Here is a 19,138-nt window from a genome sequence, read left to right as displayed (position 1 = left end):
TTTGAATTGTTAGAACATTCTTCACTCCCGTCTCTTCAGATTTGGCGAGCTTGGTCAGCAGCCCGAAGCTACAACATAGTAACATTTTGGTTCCACTGTAGCGTTATTTTTGGACGCTAATATGTGGCGCATGGTTTTATATGTTTTCAGCTTTTCAAGTGAAGTTGCGTAGACAGAAGTCAGCAGGTGGACGTGGCCGGGGGTCACAGATGGGTCAAGGATTTAAATCCAGGACACCAGGGTTCAATTGTGTCAAACTAACGGTGAATTTTAAAGTTATTTAACATACTTTGATATTTAGATTAAATACAGTGTGTTAGTTAACATACATTACGTTACATAACCAGCATTCATACGTTACAAACAATAAAAACCTTTTCTCTAAACTTAACCAGGAAGTTTCTGTGGCTAAACATAACCGAACCGTCGTCCACCACCTTTACATCTTGTATGCAGTCGTTGCACCTTTAAAAGTCAGAACACTTGACATACTAGTCAGCAAGGTATAGTTTGAACATCTAGCTGGGTGTTGCATATTTATTATCGCTATTTTGGCTGCTTTCTTTTGAAAGTCTGCTTTTTTATTATTGCTGGCTTGACGTCGGTGGGAACTATGGAGTCATTAATAAATATTAATTAACATAGTATTAATAAATCTCCCTCTCTCTCCTGTCAATAATAAAACATTAAAGTTTGTAGAAATATTTTGTACTCAGAAAAGATTTGCAAAAGTGTAAAAAGTTTTTGTAGCTGTAGAAACTGTTTGTATTTGTTTACTTAGAATTTATGCCACAATATTTTCATCTCTGAGATTTCACAGAGTCTGAGTTACACACACACATTTCCTGTTTGCATTTGTAAAGTTAAGAGTTACAAGCACAAATTTTGACTGTTTCTTGACACCACAGCAAACCGGCCAATCAGCTCGCCTCCATGTTTGCCACTGTCCATCCATCAGGGCACAGCTCATTGGAGCGTGCGCATTCCTGGTGGCCGGTGACAGCATGAGGACATATTTTTTACACATGCACACAAAACATGAAATACAACTGCGGGTTGTAGAATTATTTTGCAAGTTAAAGTTCTTTTTGACCGTTATTTTCCTACATTGTCTTATTTTGAAGCGTAGGGCTGCTCAAGAAGCGGACGCATTGGTGGAGTTTGAATTGAGTTTGAAACTTCTTCAGCTGTACCTGAAGCTGTGAACTCTTTGTAGTCTGTCTGGATATGTGATGTGAATGCACCGATGCTTTTACACAAAATAAATTCCTAACAGACAAAAGTTCTCTGAATTGAGAACACGTTTCTTTGTACAAAAGATTAGATGAGACTTTATTCAAGTGTTTGCAGCAGGCACCGTAGTGTAAGTACAATGTTAAAACAAACCACTGTACCAACCTCTGCAGCTTATCTTAATCGTGCCTCAATCAAACTTTTATCAACTTGAAATGAAAACAAAGAAAAGCTTGCAAACTGACCTCATGAAGCTCGGGTAGCTCGACCTGTGTAACTGCACAGAACCATCTCCAACATCCTTCCTTCTGTGTTGCATCGCAGGGACGCAGCTTCCCGATCATGGCTCGTCCTGAAAACAGAACAGAGAGATGTTTTTAAACTAGTGAGCGACTCTGACTTAACGCATCCATCCAACAACCTCCAGGTTTGACACGTGAAGCCAACGTGGACGTGCCAAAAAGCTGCAGTTCCTCTGGTGTCCACTTGAGGCTGTCTCCAGCAGTGAGTCAGTCCCCATAGAGCCCCATGTTAAACTGGAGCCTTTAGGAGATTTGTTCATGTAAATATCAGACAGATAATCTGTGTTGCTGCGCGCTTTGTTGGACTAACAGACGTCCAACCAGGGATTGTTTTTCTTTTTCATCATCTGCAGCTAAGGCGAGGAGCTTCCTCTTTGCTTTGATGGTTTCAGGTAACAGAGATGCAGTTTCTTCTCTCTCCACAGCTGCTGTTGTTGTGGCAGATTTTAGATGCCAAACTCTGAAAAGCCCAAACTTTTAAGTGGGTCTCCAGAGGATAAACGCAAGACAGGCGCCAGAATTTGTGCCTGCTTTTAAAAAGTGGCCGACCTGCACTTCAGAGTCCAATTCTAAAGCTATGAATCTCAAACAGGCTCGGAGGGAAATCTCACTCTGCACTACTCTGATGCCTTAAGCACACGCACACGCACACACACACACAGACGTCAAGATCACAGGCCGGGTGAAAACAGCTTCACTAAGTGATTCCACTGAAGCCTGCGGGTGTTAAGACTGTGTTACTGTCACACCTCAATAACCAGCCGCCCTTAAAGGATGCATCTCCCCCAAACCCGTCATTACACTGGAATACGTTTCCGCCAGTCACCTGTGACAGAGCAGAGAGGGCAATTTAGAATGGAGCGTCTCCAGCTGCTTCACATTTGGACGCTGATTTTTACTGGCTTGTTCAGATTTGATGAATGTCAATGCATCAGACTGTACTTTTATTAAGCTCTAATAATGACTATCATTTTCAATGCTCCCTGACAGTCATGACAGTGATCTTGACGGCTGAAATCCGGTGTGTTAACATACAGCAGACATGGACATAAAAAGTGCGTTGAAGAAGTACGTAGCAGCGTAGTCGTTGCTTTGCCGTTCCCTGGAAGTGTTCAGCGTTGTCCCTCATAACTAAAAGCTCCTGAATCTCTTCCTCTCTCCAGTCTGCAGACATCTTTGCTGTCGATGATGATCCTTCCTCTTCAGCCTCACATGTTTTTAATCGCCCTGTTACATGTCGCTCTTCTGGTTTCACCCCGCCCACTCACTCGCAGTGATTTTTCCTGACTATTACCTGCTGCGCTCACACATCGGCTCACCCCGACTGTGCATTACATGAAAGTGCCACAACGACTTTGTCATGCAAAATCAAAGGGTTCTTCTTCTGGGGAGCTTTGACGCAGACATCTGCTCATTGGATGTCAATTCTGAGATATCTCTCAGAAAGTCTGTGTGTGCACAGATTCTCTTACACTGTTCATGTTCCCTCGGCGATCATCTGATACATCCTCTGGGAGCAACGTGAAACATGTCGGGCATTCCAGTGTAACGTTTAAACGACTTCCAGCCCAGACTTCCTTCTCCGTGTGCTGCATTGTTTACAGTCCAGTCAGCAGCTCGAGAAGCGACCGTGTGTTCAGATCAAAGGTAAATTCTCCCTCCAGATATCTCTGTTAAATAAACGCTGTCATCTCTCGGTTCGTCCCATCCCCCAGAGGAGCGCCCGTTCATCTGTCTGTGCTGAGTCTCAGTCTCACTGTAAACAGGAAGTTACACAGAGGCTGCACTCTGGCTTACTGCAGCGGGATGAAGCCCAAACAGAAACAGATTTTCTTGTGATCGACTTTAATTAACGGCTCTTCAGTTTGCTGAAAGAACAACATCATGATGCAGATTAGTAACAACATGAAGCTTTGTCAGGTCTGTCCTCAGGAGGAGAAGAGAACTACTTTAACATGAGACGGAGGGCGGAGCCATCATTTATGATGCATTCAAGGACGTCGGGAAATCTAAATGCTGATTGGATTTTTCAACAGTGTCAAATTAATTTGTTGGTCAATTCGAAACTGTTGATCTAGAACAGATTGTTGCTGCAGACGTCTGTTTGTAGAGATGAATAAAACGTAAATCGTCACATGAAGCTGATGGGAGCCGGGATTACGTTCCGCCCCTTTTGCTCTCCTGTTATTCCTGCATACACCAAGGTTTGCTGATTCGTGATTGGTCAATACTACTTAAGGGAAGGTTAACAAAATAACTCCACACAGGAAGACATTGACATGTTTCCCTCAGCTCTGAAGAACTTGCCTGTAACCTCTTTTTTTTCCACGAGTAAAAACAGCCTCCATGTTTTAAATTCAGCACAGGATCAATATTTTGTTCCGGTAATGTGTGTCATCTCCAGCTTTATTGAATCAGCGCCTCCTCTCCGCTCCAGTGAGTGATGAGGGATAAACCTGAACCCCTTCACAGCACCTGCCTCTGTCTCACCATGTGAACACTCACACATGAACAGTCCATTGGGGAGAAGCCGAGTAGCACAAAATCACTTAGGAACTCATCCACTAACTCAGCCCATAATCTCCTCAGCGAGTCTGACAATTAGAAATCGTTACACATTTGCCACCTCAACAGCTCGCTGCACAAACAGGAAGCGGCGGCGAGAAGCGGCGCAAAAATAAAGCAGTAATGAGGAGATAATTCTGTTATCCTGAACCACACTGATGCATTGTTGTTGTGATGTCACTGTGTGGGTTGACCCCTCCTCCTCGTCCTGGTTCCCAACAGCAGTGATTAAGTCAGGTTAATGAATGCCACAGTGAGTGTTCACCTCGTGTTCCCGCTAGAGAAGCGAGTGTTTACAGGAAAAGCTGCGGCTCTGACGAGGTCGAACGCACGGCACATTAACACTGAACGCCTGAGTTAAAGGGGTCATTAATCTGACGCTCCACAGGAGTGAGGTCCTTAAACGTCCCAATGTACACGTTATATATTTGCTGCTACCTCTTTCTACTTCTCTGATCTGTTTAAATGCTGCTACAGTGAATAAAGTAAATACATTTTGTAGTTTCTTTTACAAAGTTTACTGTTTTCTACTCAGTCTAAAGTTTGTATTATTGTCAGTCTAGGGTTGCAATCACTGCATTTGTTTAGGTTATATCATTTTACATCTCCCTCTGTCTTGCTTTTAACAATGTGTTTGCGTGCGCATGATGGCTGTCCCGCGTTCCCTGCGGAGTGGCGGCTGTGCACGTTCTCACTGATTAAAGCTACACGTACGCGAGCTGCAGTCTGCACATGAACAGTAGGGGCAGTGTAGAGGCTGAGGGGATGTGACAGGGTCAACACGGCAGCAGGGACAACAATGGCAGAAAGTTCTGAAGACGAGCTGATAGACCAAGTCCACGATGATCCACATCTGTACGATGTGTCGTTGCCGCTGCACAGAGACAAACATGCCTGTCAAACAGCTGCAGACAGATAAGTTCTGTTTTCGACGTCGACGTGGAAACCTGCAAAACTAAAAGGAGACAAGTCCGGGGCCGTTACGTCTGTGCACGGAGGAACATGTCGGAGAGACGGAGCGGGGACGGTGCCGACGGTGTTCTGACCACTGGGCCACTGAGATCTCAGAATGAACATCACAGTAACCTCCTCGAGTGTCCCCATGTCTGTTGATTACATCCTGCACATACGGTAGTCGCACACAGCCTGTGCTCTCAGGTGCGCCCTCTAAAGGTATCCTCCAGTAACACGTGCAGTGAAAGGCGAGTATGTGAACAATTATGTTGATGACGCAGCCGGTTGTGTACGCTAACACAAGGCTAAAAAACAAGAATATCTCCGGTTTTAGAGCCACCAGACTGCATTGACAAAAGTATTTTTCCCTCACTGAACACGGGAGCTGATGGTCTCATGATGTCTAATCTGTTTGTTTGATAGCATTGTCTTTGAAGAGAGCTGTGCAACAGGAATACCTTATCGTCTCACCTTCCCCGGTTTCTTTGCTAGTTCGTTTTTCGTCAAGGTGTCTGCCCTTGCTCCTTGTGTGGATGTTTCCCGGAGCTGTATCACTGTTTGATCATGTTTTCTGGATGTTTTTTTCTACCTGCTCCCCATGGACTCCAAACCGTTGGGAATATGTGTAAAAATGGAAATCCTCAAGTAAAATCCTTCGACATAGTTCTTAAAGACAACACTTGAGTAAGTTTAACTGGGTCTGAAGACGCTTCCAGAGGCCAGCTGCTCCTGGTTTGAACCCAAAGACGAGGCAAAAGTTTTAACAACCAAGGCAGCGTGTTATCTCGTCTATTGAGGAGAAATCAACAGCACAGCATATTTTCTAGTGTCTCCTTCACCTGCAGGTTCACCTACAGTCTCTTTACAGCTCTCATGTGCACAGCAAGAACGTTCATCCTGACAGAACCTGAAAAAGGAACCCATCCAGAAAAAAAAGCCGTTACTTACTATTTATAAAACAGCTGGGTTAATGTGTTAGTGAGGGAATTATCTCTTTACCATCCTCCACTGTAACTCTGTGTGTGTGTGTGTGTGTGTGTGTGTGTGCTCACTGTACTACTTCCACCTCCCTGACAGAGAGGAGAACCTTTTGTTCCACCTCTACAGTCCCCAATTACAGTAATCTCCTTCCTCGGCTAATCCTGCAGCGCACAACTTTGAAGTGGAGCGCTTCATTGAACATCAAAGTTGTCTTCTCACTCCTCTGCTCACGCCAGTCACAGAAACACTGTCGGGTATAATGGGAGAGGAGAGAGGAAGGAGTGACGGCTGGAGGAGTCCACACAACGCAAATACACTCTTTGTCCCACCACTTCAAATGTGCACTCAGCAGAATATAACGGAGGAAATCCAGCGAATGCTTAGACAAAGCTGCTGCCGGTGACTGAACTGTTTGCTGGTAAGCGCTCAGTATAAGCCGATGAACCCGTAGGGAGCAGGCAGAAGGGAAGTCGGGGCCAGCTGGATCCACCAGGTAGGTGTCCACAGCATACAAACACAGTGACAAGTATGGCAACAGGAAAACTCGCTCTGTAGTTTCGTCTCAGGGAAATGCCAAACAGCCAAGGAGAGAGGCGGACAGAAACCAGGAACGCTGAGGCAGAGCTCGTGGTCAGGGACAGAAGGCTGATGTGATTCCTGGGAGTACGACACGGCAGGCAACGTTTTCCATCTCTTCCTGGAGGATCCAAAATGTGTTTTCAAGCCCAAAAAGATCTTTCTTTCTTCTGCCTGTCCAAAGCTCATGAGGTCACGGCTGGATCTACTGGTACATCAGAATCTCTGCCTGCGGTCTCAGCTCCCTCTTCACCACAACAGCACATCCCTCCATCACTGCAGACGCTGCACAGATCCACCTGTCGGCCTCCATTTTACCTTCAGTTCCAGAGATACTTGAACTCCTTCAGCTCACTCTCAGCAGCTCTCTCCCGACACATCAAAGTTTCATTTAGTACATTTTCTGGCAACACAACCTGACAAGAAGCACAGTTCTAAGTGCGAAGCCTCACACAGCTCCTGAAAGTGAACGTGCCTTCTCCAGTGGAAGAAACGGCCGTGCTTTGAAGTCAAACTGCAAAGTTTTGGTGTGAAAGTCCGAAAACTTCAGCCTCGAACACGCTCAGCTCCTGCTTAAAGAAAAAACAAGATGGCATCAGCCAAAATGCCAAACTGGAGGCTTCAAAAGGGGGTTCACAAACATACAGTCAATGATCTGAGCTAACTGTAAGGAATACTTTATGTTGTTTAAATTCGATGAAGAAGCTATGCTAGCTGTTTAGCCCAACCTTCAGTCTTCGTGATCAACATGGCTACATGAGTTCTGGACCTTCTCTGGGCTGGACAGACGGATATGAAGTGTGTCCTCATCTGACTGTGGGCTGCAAACAAGCACATTTTGCACAATGTTAGGGTATCATTTTAACCCTTGACTTACTGCTGTCTAAGTGACAAATAATGCTAAGCTAGCTCTGGACACTGGTTAGCTCAGTGAAAGGAAATGCAGCTCTAAAAATGCAGGTGCTCAAAGATAGACGACGTGTAAAGGATACGTAGCTACGATTCCCAGTTGAAGAGTTATCCATCATCCATCCGTGGTTGATCCGTCAAAGAAGGTTTTGTTACATTAAACATGCTCACACTGCTGCAAATCTTTGAATACATCGTGCTATGCTGCTCCACAGCTAGAAGGTTCCTGGTCCGAGTCTGCATGTTCTCCCCGTGCATGCGTGGGTTTCCTCCGGGTACTCCGGCTTCTTCCCACAGTCCAAAGACATGCTTGCTAGGTTCACTGGTGACTCGTAGGTGTGAATGTGAGCGTGAAAGGTTGTCTGTGTCAGCCCTGTGAGAGTGAACTGAATCCCCAGCGGCCTCTCAGCTCCTCCACACGTCACATGACAGGATGTAACGCTCATGAAGAAGTGGAGTGTGAAATTACTCTTCACTTACAAAACATGCACCTCCATTGATCGTGCTATTGAGCTGCTTTTAGATCAGCAAATGTGAAAATCATTTCAGATTGATTGTTCTACCTGTAAGTAATTTAACACAGTGTTAATGTAGCGTTAATGTAGAATCAATTGAATTGTTTGTGGATAGGAAACATTAACGTGTGACACATTATGCAGCATTCAGCAGCTCTGTGTTGGAGTCATTTTGCACCTGAACAACTCTTTGATGCTAAAAATCCTTTAAGGACTTTTCTTCAATCAGTTTGTAAACTCAGAACTTTTAACGTGTTTCACGTTTGACTTTGGCATCATGAGACCGACCTCATCATTCTGTTTGTTCATCAAGTATTCAAACATCCAACCAAGAGTATTCTGAATGTAGAAACGTGAACTGAATATTTATATTTATTGAAACTCCTTATTCAGTTTTGAGATGTTTCCACTGTTGTGAGCAGATTCCAAAGGAGTTTCATCTACAGTGCCTACTCTGGTGTTTCTGCCCGTTGTTATATCGTTTATCGAGTATCTTCAAAATGATTCAAATCACTAGAACATGTACAAACTAGAGGTTATGTTAATAATTCTGTAATTATTTTGTCACGTTTATGCAAAAAACAAGTTTGGCGATCTCGTGGGTGGCAGGTGATGGCTGTGTGTGGTGACCATGTCTTAAACCACATAATGTGATGATGTCATCAGGGAACATCTACAGACATGAGCCCAAGACAAACAGCTTTCTGTTGCATAAAGACTGAAGGCTCCAGTTATTACAGATTAAGTTTAGATCACTGTAAACAGGAACATGCAGACAACGATCTCATGCAGCCAGCTGGAGGAGGTCTGTTTGCACCAGTGTCATGTTTACTCCTATGTCATACACAGAGGTCCTGCACAAGCTCATTCAGCCCATCTATTATCTACACCGCTTAGGGCCTGTGTCCACTTGCAGCGTTTTTTGGGGCCTATTCTCTAAACAAATCCAGTGCAGTTCAGCGTTTTCAGTCCTCTCTCCATGTCAGCTGTGTTTTCAGAGGTTATCAGTTGAAAGTTGTTCAACTTTTGGAACATCGCTGCGCTCGTCAATGTCACTTCTCCCTCACCGACCAATCAAAATCAAGAAGGGGCGGGACTTCCAATATCAACTTTGTCAACAACAAGTTCTCTGTAAAATGTCCTTGAATAAAAGTAAATATTAAGCATACAAAACATCCTCACAGGACACAGGCCCTTATCCTGTTCAGGATGTGGAGGTCTATCCCAGGTGTCATTGGGTAGACATGGGGTACATCTTGGTCCCTAGTCAATCACAGGGCTGACACATCGAGACAGACAACCTTTCACGCTCACACCTACGGGCAATTTAGAGTCACCAATGAACCCAACGAGCATGTCTTTGGACTGAGGGAGGAAGCCGGAGTACCCGGAGGGAACCCTCGCATTCACGAGGAGAACATGCAGACTCCACACAGAAAGGCCCACTACGCCTGAACTGGGATTTGAACCAGGAACCTTCTAGGTGTGAGGCGACATCACCTTGCAGCCCTGCAAAAGCAAGTTGTTAGAGGAAACTCAATTGCCATCCATCTATTGGATATGATATAACTTTGACCTGCTGGTGGCGCTACAGGGAAAGCTCTCAGTGCATGAAACTCTACAATGAGTATTGCAGCCTCACAGAGCCGCCAGCGTCTGTGTCGTCCATTCTTATTCTGCAGTGCACGGCTCCAATGAGAACCAATCATTAAAATCAAAAGGTCATTGGGAGAAACTCGGAGGAATTTCCTGGAATAACGTTGCACTTTCTGCCTCACAGGCCGTGAAAAGAACGGAGAAAGGTCATCAGACGCCCGAGGACCCAACACTCAGAGTTCAAGATATTCAAGGTTACATATTAACCACAACAGAGCGGCTTCACACTGCTAATGATTACTGTGATGGAGGAGAGTGTGCTGAGGCAATTAGTGGGACGTATGATTAACTGCAGGTTTCACCCACGCTGTGACCTTTTTGTGACATTAGCAAAAACCATCCATATAGTGGATTAAAACCCTGCAGAGGTTAAAGTAAAGAATCAGATCTGCTTTGTTTGGCGTGAAAAACAACCAATGTGGAGCTTTGGGTGGATTTGCCTGCTTATCTTCTGCTCTACTTTAAAGTTATAATGTTTTAATCACCTGATGCATTAACTCTGGGGCCCTGCGGGATCAACCGCAGACTCCCGCACGTGTTGCAGATCTGCTGGTCATGGACGCACTAACTTCCAAACTCAAGGATTCTGATCAATTATTCAAACGGTGCACTTTTCTCTGCGAGGCTTTTAGGTGGTTAATTAGAGTGTGGGACGACCACAGAAGATCCACTGAACTCATCCACTTTTCATTAAAAAAGCCTCTTTTCACAAAACACCGCCGTTTACCCTCCAGAGCTCTGAGGTTCAAAAGGTGAAACATCTTCTAGGAAAAGAAGAACTAAAATATTTAGTGAAAAAACCTTTTTAGCCACATTTATTTTGTAAGAACACAAACTTTTTCTTATATAAAACTCTGTGCTTTGCTTTCAGCTGTTACACTTGAATGTTTCATATGGACACTTCCTGTTTGGTTAGATATATAGTGGGTGTAAAGGTTCATATAGAAGATTGTGGTCACTGTCTGTAGGAAGCACGATGCAGTATTGGTGTCGCTTGTGCATTGCAGTTGTAGAGCGACATGAAAAAGATCAATGCATTCCTCAACAGATGTCTTCAGGAGATATGTCGCATCTTTTGGAAAAGATCTCTAATGAGGGACCTGTACAAATATGCCTCGATCTGTTGCTTGTTTTTGTCTTATTGCTCAATGTCGACTTTTTGTTCCACACAGAACTCGACCTCCGGTCAGCTGGAAGTCCTGTTTTGTTTTCCCATCCATCGCCCCGGTCTGCCACTTGAGCATAGTGCTCCGAGCGGTTGCTCTAAACATCTTACATCATGCATGGGTCCAAACTGGCTGACGACTACTTGGGTTATAAACAGATTATCAAGTGCATTATCTTTTGTTGGGAGAAATATGAACAGTGAACGAGTACAGCTGGACTCTGTCGACGTAGTGGGATCCCAACGCCGAGCATACAGTAAAAAAAAGGGCAGAGCATTCAGCCGGGGAGTCATTCATGCAGCAGAGAGCTGTGCTGACCAATCATGTTAGATTGCTGATATAATGAGACCCCTGTATGCAAAATGATTATTAAAGTTCAAAGGTAAAAATCATCTGCAGGGTTCAAAGGAGTATTAATGGAGGATAATGGCTGCACTCAGAATTCGGTTTGGTAGAATGTGCATGTTCCCAATAATATCTTGTTCCCACAGGTTCAGGTTCGCAGGTGGAGGAGAGAGGTGGTTGAGTATCAAAGTCAGGAAGTACTTGTGCCCTTTGTTGTTCCTTTTCAAACACCGACTTTAATCCACAAAAGGAAATGGTAGAGTTCATTAAGCCAGTCTCTTCTCAGGCTCCACTCTCTGTTTGCCTCTCTGATCTGGGGTAAGAGGCATTTATGAGATTAGTCGGTATTGTTTGGCTCTGGGAAGGAAGGAAGGAAGGAAGTGACTGTGGATTAAACCGCTTTGAAGGGACAACAAAAAGAGCTGAACGAGGAAAAGTAGCCGTGTCATTAAACATGTAAGAACTGCTGTGTCATCCTCATCTCACTGAAAGATATCAAACCAGGCGTCCAGCCGTCCGTCCGTCCACCATGGAAGTCAATGCAACGTCGGCTTGTCTGGCAGAGTTGGTCCTCTTTGGTCCTGATTTAAATATTTGTACTTCTGGATCAAATTGAATAAAGTTTTATGTCAATATGAGCTCAACATTTTATATCCAACACGCTGGTTCTTTTCTTGTGTTTGTGTTGAGTGACAACTAACAAGTGTTAGGGAAGCCAAATAACAGGGTCACCGGATGATTGAAGGAATGATGATTTTTTGCACTTTTGTTTTTCTTCTAAACACTTGTAAACGTGGTCGATCCCACCACAACTGCTCAAAGGTCACGTCCACAAAAAGGCTGAATTCTGACCAAAAGCAAAGTGTATTAAATCTTTGCGAGTTTGACCGCAGGATCATTTATATTTATTGGAAATAAACAAAACCTGTAAATATTTTGTCCTAAGATGGCCACCATACAGATTAACCCTGATAAACAACCATACGTTTCCTCCATTTAACCCTTCTGATCTCTGTTGTGTTATGAACACACGCTGCTGTGGCTGAAGTCCTCTTTCCCTGTGTTTCCCTGTGACTCTCTCTGACATCAGAGTAGAAACAGAAAAGTACTTCAGTCTTCAGAGTGGATGTCAGTTGGTTAAAAACCTTAATCACAAAGAGACGACAGCGCGGTTCAGATCAGAGCGGCTTGTGATCTGTTCATCCATGTCTGAGGTCAGCCTCAGAGCCTCAGAGGAGGCAGACCCAGGCTGAGAGGAGCTGACAGGAGAGGGGAGGATTTGGCACAAAAACCAGGACAGGTGGGCCCTCCACACACACACACACACACACACATTAAATCACAGACTACACGGTTAACTGAAGCAACAGGGCGGGGTCGGGGTTCCAGGCAAACTGTCATGAAGGCTGCGTTTCAAACCCACAAACAGCCAACAGAAAAAAAAATCAATAAATTGGCTGGACGAAGCGGCGACCTCGGGTGTTGAAAAATGAAGCCAAAGCGGAAGTGCAAAGGGCACCAGAAATTACAAAATAACATAACAGCAGAAATAAACATGTTTACAGCCTGGTACAAAAAACGGTTTTGTTATAAATAGTAATAAATTTATTGTTCAAGACAACTGTACAGGGGGTGAATTTTTATATGTCACACCCGTTTTAATTATAATAAGTCTTAAATTATAGGGTTCGGATCACTTGATCGACAGGTGGAGCCTGCTGGCTAGCTTAACTTCACCTGTCTGTGTTGTTGGAGCCTTTAGAGGACAAATAATCTCTCTGTGGGATTTATGGAACTTTATGGCCGTGCAAGAAGTCTGAGCTCCAGCTTTTTGGTGAGTTAAATGTTAGTGTTATTGTATTGAAATATTTTTAGCATTAAGTTAGCAGGTATACTGTGCTCGCTTTAGCTGCTTGTTAGCCTCACCGGGCGAGCGAGCAGCGAGTCAGCTACTTCTTTAGTCTGATAAATAAACACCTGCAGTCAGTCACAAACAGAATCTCCTCTGTGGGAAACACAGAGTTAAACTAGCTCATTCAATGGATCACACACAGACTGTTTAGCTTTTAAACTTGGCATTTTGCCAACCCCTCGCTCCTCTCCAGCTCCACCCTCTCATCCAAATATGGTCACTTCCGGCTCCAGAAAACCAACATGACGACGGCAAAATCTTTCTGTTCAAGAGGAAGATGATTTTTTAACCACAAACAGACGTTACATTTGTCCCTGCAGTCCCTGATCTGTTTGTTGTTTTTTGTGTTATTGTTGACTTTGGTGTTTTTAGTGGTTAGTTGGATCAAAATTAATAAATTAGTAACACACAAAAACACAAATAAGACTAAGCGGGGAGTGGCACCGCTTCCTCCTTACTTCTACCCTTCTGTTTTTCCTACGTGACTGTGTTGTAAAGCTAAAAGAGACTGACGAGTTTTATTCATAAGCTGGACACAATGACAACAACAAGAAATGATCATGTAGCTCTGTGTCTGCTGGGGGAGTAAATAAGCAAACGTTTGCTGACACATTAGCTGCAGGAACTTTTCAGGGGGATGATGAGGATAAAAAATGTAGCAAGTAAAGTTCAAAAGCAGAAAAGTTGATTTCAATTAAACTTAACTCTTGAGGATTTTAATCAGTAAATAATTTACAGTTTAATGCATAAATTAGGAGCCAAATTTGACACCATTTAATGGAAACTTTCATCCAAAGATTAAGATTACTGCTGCTTTAAAAACTGCTGCGAAAACGGTCAGAAGAAGAAGGATGGAGAGCAGCTACATCAGAGAGGTCCGAGCCAGCCCATCCCTGTAGGACTCACAGTGTGTGTGTGTGTGTGTGTGTGTGTGTGTGTGTGTGTGTGTGTGTGTGTGTGTGTGTGTGTGTGTGTGTGTGTGTGAGTGTGTGTGTGTAAGTGTGTGTGAGCGTGTGCGAGTCGTTAATTCCCTTTTATTCTGCCGCTCAGATAAGGCCTCTCTCCTCAGTGAGCTGAATAAATTGCATTTCTCCACTCAGCGAGGGGACGGCCGGGTTGTGAATGAAGCGCCGAGCCTCGATAACGCAGCTTCCTGTCCTGATTATTGTTTCCTTCCTTGGGCGGGAAGGTGAGGTTGAAAGGTTTCGGGAGAAGATTTCATTTTCTCCTGCAGATATACATGAAAAAATAATGAGACGTCTTTGTGCGTTCAGGCTTTCATTAATAAAACAGCAGCCTGCCGCTCAGCGTGTGAGCGAGAAGAGGAAAACGATGCGATCTTTGAGTTATTATTGAAGCCGCTCTGGATTCTCCGCACTCGTACATGTAGTCCGGGTTAATGTGGAGATGTAACACAGATCATCTGCTTGACTTTAACCCGGATTATTCTCACACGCAGCTTCCCGCTCTGTGATACCTGCCTTCTGATCTGACTCTTAGCATTAAACCAGCAGGTTAAATTTCAGACTGATTAAAGCCTTTGTTTCCTCGAGTGGCTCTTTGTTTGAACTGAGAATGAGTAATCCCCTACACTGTTAAACTACGGCTGATTCAAATATGGTTCACTCGGAGCCCTCGTGTTCCTCATAATCCCTTTAGATTCCCTCCAGGAGCGTCACAGATTTCCCTTTTTTCTACCCTCTTCCAACGTGGCACATCTCGCTCCTAAAGCGACGTCACATTTGAATTGACTGGAATATAGAAATCCTTGAGAGCACATCGTTACAGCTGTCACATTCAATTAAACAGAAAAATTCCAGATGTCACTTCATGTATTCTTCATTTTATCCTCTGCCTGACATATTTACTCTTTGTTGAACCTTACTGGTGCTTCTGAAGCAAATAATGCCGAAAACTGAGCTTCAAAAAAGTACAAACTCGAGGTCTCTGTGCTTTACTTTATTTACATTTAAAGCAACTTTCTACTTCTTCTCATTTTGTCTGACGGCTTTAGTTACTTTACAAGTTACAGTGTTTCATCCTTCCTGCCCTGTGAAAACCAGGTTTTTCCAATCAATCAATCCGATCCGGTCTGTGGGGTTTATCGCCCGAAAAAGGACGTCCAAAAAGTCTGAGCTCAAACTTTATGGTGAGTTAAACTCTAGTATTATTGTGTTGATATTTTTGCACTAGGTAGCAGACTGTGCTCACTGCACCTGGCTTCTTAGCCTGTTCAGTGTTTATTACAAACATTTATTTCGCCAGCTGATACAAGCGGCTGAAATGAGTTTCCTCTGCAGGTGTCTCTTCGCTCAGCCTTAGAGAGAGGGTCAGGACCTCTGACCTGCGCATCAAAAAAACATGATGTATGTTTGCAACATTATGCATCAACAGACATGTCAGCACCACACGGTGACTTTATTGCTTCAATCGACTGTGTTTACCATCAACACTGCTAAACACGTTGACATTAGTGGAAAATAATCTCGTCCTGTGCATCCTCCTTGGACAGAATGTCGACTTCTACCCGTCTTTGTACCTCGAGTCTTTGTGCAGCATCTTGGTCATTAAGTTCATGATGTCCTTTTCATATGAATCACCTTCATCATCACTGACTCGTACGCCCACTTTAATCTCCTCTCGGTGTGAAGCGCTCCTCCTCTGCCGCTCCCATCGCTCCCTCATTAATGCCGTCCCTCGACTCCTCCTGTCCCGTCTCTGACTCTCCTCTTGCTGCTCGACACTCAGGCGACGCGAGAATGCATATTTTCATTTCTCTCCTCGTGTTGTTGATATTTCGCTCCCCTCTCTAGCTCCTCCTTCAGCCCCTCTGAGGCCCGGCTGTTAACGCGCTCTGAGTGTCACTCCCAGCTGTCGGGGGTCTGGACACGTACTGAGAGCTCTTCATCCTGAGCTAAAGAGGCCCCGAGGTTACACAAATGAAGACAGGAAGCTGCGGGTGGAGCCGCAGTCGAGGACACCCGAGGGCTGATTCAAGAGCAGAGCTTAGCTGGAGGCAGGAACCCCCGCAGGAACCCCCGCAGGATCGTGTTTGAGAGGTAGAACGTGTGTCAATACTGAGCAGAGTCTGACTGATAATGTGTTCTTATTAGGAGGCGGGGATCAAACCGCTCCATCTGTAATCAGCTGACGACCCTATAAGGACTTCCCTGTAGTGATGTCACTGGAGTCAGTGTCGGTTTGGTCAGAAGACTGAAAGTGTTCAAATGAAACAAATGTGTTGGTGAGGAGTTTAAAAGAAGAGCTTATTAGACCTCAGTACACGAGTGTTCACCTCTGCTGTAGGATCAAAGCTGCAGGATACATCCTACGAGCACAGCAAACTGTCGAGCCGCAGAGAAGCCCTGTTGGTATTAAAGGCACCAGGTTTGGACAAAGAAGAACAATGTTCTTTATGTTTAACATTTATCCACCAATGAACATCTTAGTAAAGCTGCCAGATATCTAGGTCTAAGTTTTTGTTACATGACTGCTGCAATCTGCTAGATGGCTGTTGTCACTCAGTAAACCGGAACCTTCAGAGTATCCACAGCAAGCAGCATCCTCCGGCGTTAGAGGTGTCCACCTGAGGCTGGCTGCAAAAGCCAAGAGCAAAACCACCAGGGCCAGTGCAGGATGAGGATCGCTGTGGGCGCCGGTTTAGCTCCGCGGTTAAATCGGCGGTCATGTTCAGAGGCTGCAGTCCGTGATGCGGCGGCCCCGGGTTTGACTCCTGCCCTCGGCCCTTTGCTGCGTGTCATCCCCAGTTTCCAACACTATCCACTGTCCTCTCTCAATAAAGGCATGAAAGGCCAAAAAAATAATCTGAACAACAAAAGAAAGGATTGCTGTTGGCTTTTCCCCAGAGAGATTACGATGGACCGGTTATTTTGGGTTTTCTGGAACGTGTCGTTCACCTGCTGCGCTCTAACAGGAGATATGAGCGAGAGAGCGATGAGTTAAATTAATTAAACAGCTGCAGTCAGTCACCACTAAATAAAGAACGTCACTCTGTGGGAGACACGAGGGTTAGCGGGCTCAACATCAGATAATAAATCTGTTTAACTCTGAGAACTTTGCCGACCCCTCGCTCCTCTCAGCTCCACCCTCTCATCCAAATATGGTCACTTCCGGCTCCAGAAAACCAACATGGCAGCGGACACATCCGAACTCGAGGCTTCAGTTACACAGTCTAGACACCAACACGGTGGCTACGTCCATTATTTACACAGTCTCTGACCTAAAGCTGTCTGAAATGTCCTTAAATGGCCACCATACAAACATAAAGCCTTGTAAATAAGGAAACGACGTCTCCTCTGTTTCAAATCTGCACGATGATGATGATGAAACATTTTCATCATGAAGATCAAAGCATTTCCAGCATTTCCACACTTCCATCCGTTCAACATAGTTTTAATGTGTTTTCATGCATCAAGCCACTCAAAGGTTTGGGAGGGCTGGAGCCCTGTGGTGTACAAACAGCCGTCTCTGACATCCACATGCAAACCTCCTCCCGGGCGAGAATGACTTCAGTCTTACTCAGTCCTGTTTATGCCCATAAATACTCCGGAGAAACATTTTTTAAATGACAAGAAAGAACATTACAATGTGAACTGAAGCACAGAAGCTTAATGTTGCTTACTGTAAATTCATCACCTTAAAGTCAGTGTGCGTGAGATGAAAGTGAAAGCTGTGACGAGGCCGTGCTGTGAGAAACATCCTGTTTGCAGAGGAACAACAAATATTTACAAATCAGAATGAATCACTGACTCAGCCGAACATACACGAGCTAAATGAGCTCAATGAGCTCAATGAGCTCAAAGTGGCACAGCCAGGATTAATCAGCTAAAAATACATGCAATTAAAAACGTACAGTGGATTCAGACGGACAGGAGAGCTCTGACTGTCTCACATCTCGTCCATCATGTCCTGTATTGATCCTGTCGCAGCCCCACAGCTGCCCTTAAAGCTGCTCCGCCTCAGGACTTAAATATTACATACAGTGTCATGTAGCGCGGCGGAGAACAGGTACGCTCTGTGTAGATTTCTAACAGCAGACTCGTGTCTGGCTTCTCCTGCTGTCACACCATCTCATACACCAGAAGACAGACTGAAGCCTGAATTATCCAAACCGCTCCGCTCCGGGTCGGTGCAGCGGCGCGGCACTAATCCACAGCGACAGGAAGTGCATGCAGGAAAAAGTGAGACTCGCATTAAAACACATTGCAGCACATTACGTCCATGCAGCAGTCGCTGCATCTCAATAATAAAAAGCTTCTGGAGTTGTGTTGATTGTTTCTCTCTTTCAGAAATGGTACATTTATTCTGGTTCTCCCGTCGTGCTCAATGTTCCACAGAAAAAGAGCAGAAGACAGCGAAGAGCACTCTGAGCTTTAAACAAGGCTGCCAGTCATTTCCCCAGTGACACGCCGACTAAATCAATCCTTCTCTTTCACTCTGTCATCAGGCTTTTACCGACTGTTCAGCGTCGGAGCAGCTGAGGTCAAGTTTAAGTGAACTCTCCGGACTGCAGGACTTCAGAGTTTGGACAGCAGCATGACGGCAGCCGATGAAGGAAGCAGTGAAAAAAACATGTGCAATGTTACATGCAACCCGTCCTGTGTTCTCTGTCAGAGGCAAAAGTTACAGATTCAGTTGAATCTCTGCACTTTTGCTGTTTTGAGCGTCCTTAAAGACAGACTGTAAACTTTATAAACCAAGGCTCAAAATGACGCTTCAGTGTTCAATGTTACGAGAGATGAGTCAAAATACACAGATGTCCCCTCTAGTGTTTCCAGAATGTCTGATTTGTTCTCAGTCATGTCTCATAAAGATGCTAAGGTTGCAATAGTGTCTGTTGCAGACAGACAGCAGACAGACAGACAGACAGACAGACAGACAGACAGACAGACAGACAGACAGACAGCAGAGCAGAGACACAGCCATGCTTTCATTGAGTCCCGACCTGCAGACTGTCGGCTGAGCTGCAGACCTCCGCCCAGGATGAGCTGGTCAGTGTTCAGT

The sequence above is a fragment of the Semicossyphus pulcher genome, unplaced genomic scaffold (assembly GCF_022749685.1).
Source record: "Semicossyphus pulcher isolate SPU_LCO1_2020_fin unplaced genomic scaffold, fSemPul1.0.p SCAF_1, whole genome shotgun sequence".
NCBI classification, from domain to species: Eukaryota; Metazoa; Chordata; class Actinopteri; order Labriformes; family Labridae; genus Semicossyphus; species Semicossyphus pulcher.
This window is presented reverse-complemented; position numbering follows the sequence as displayed.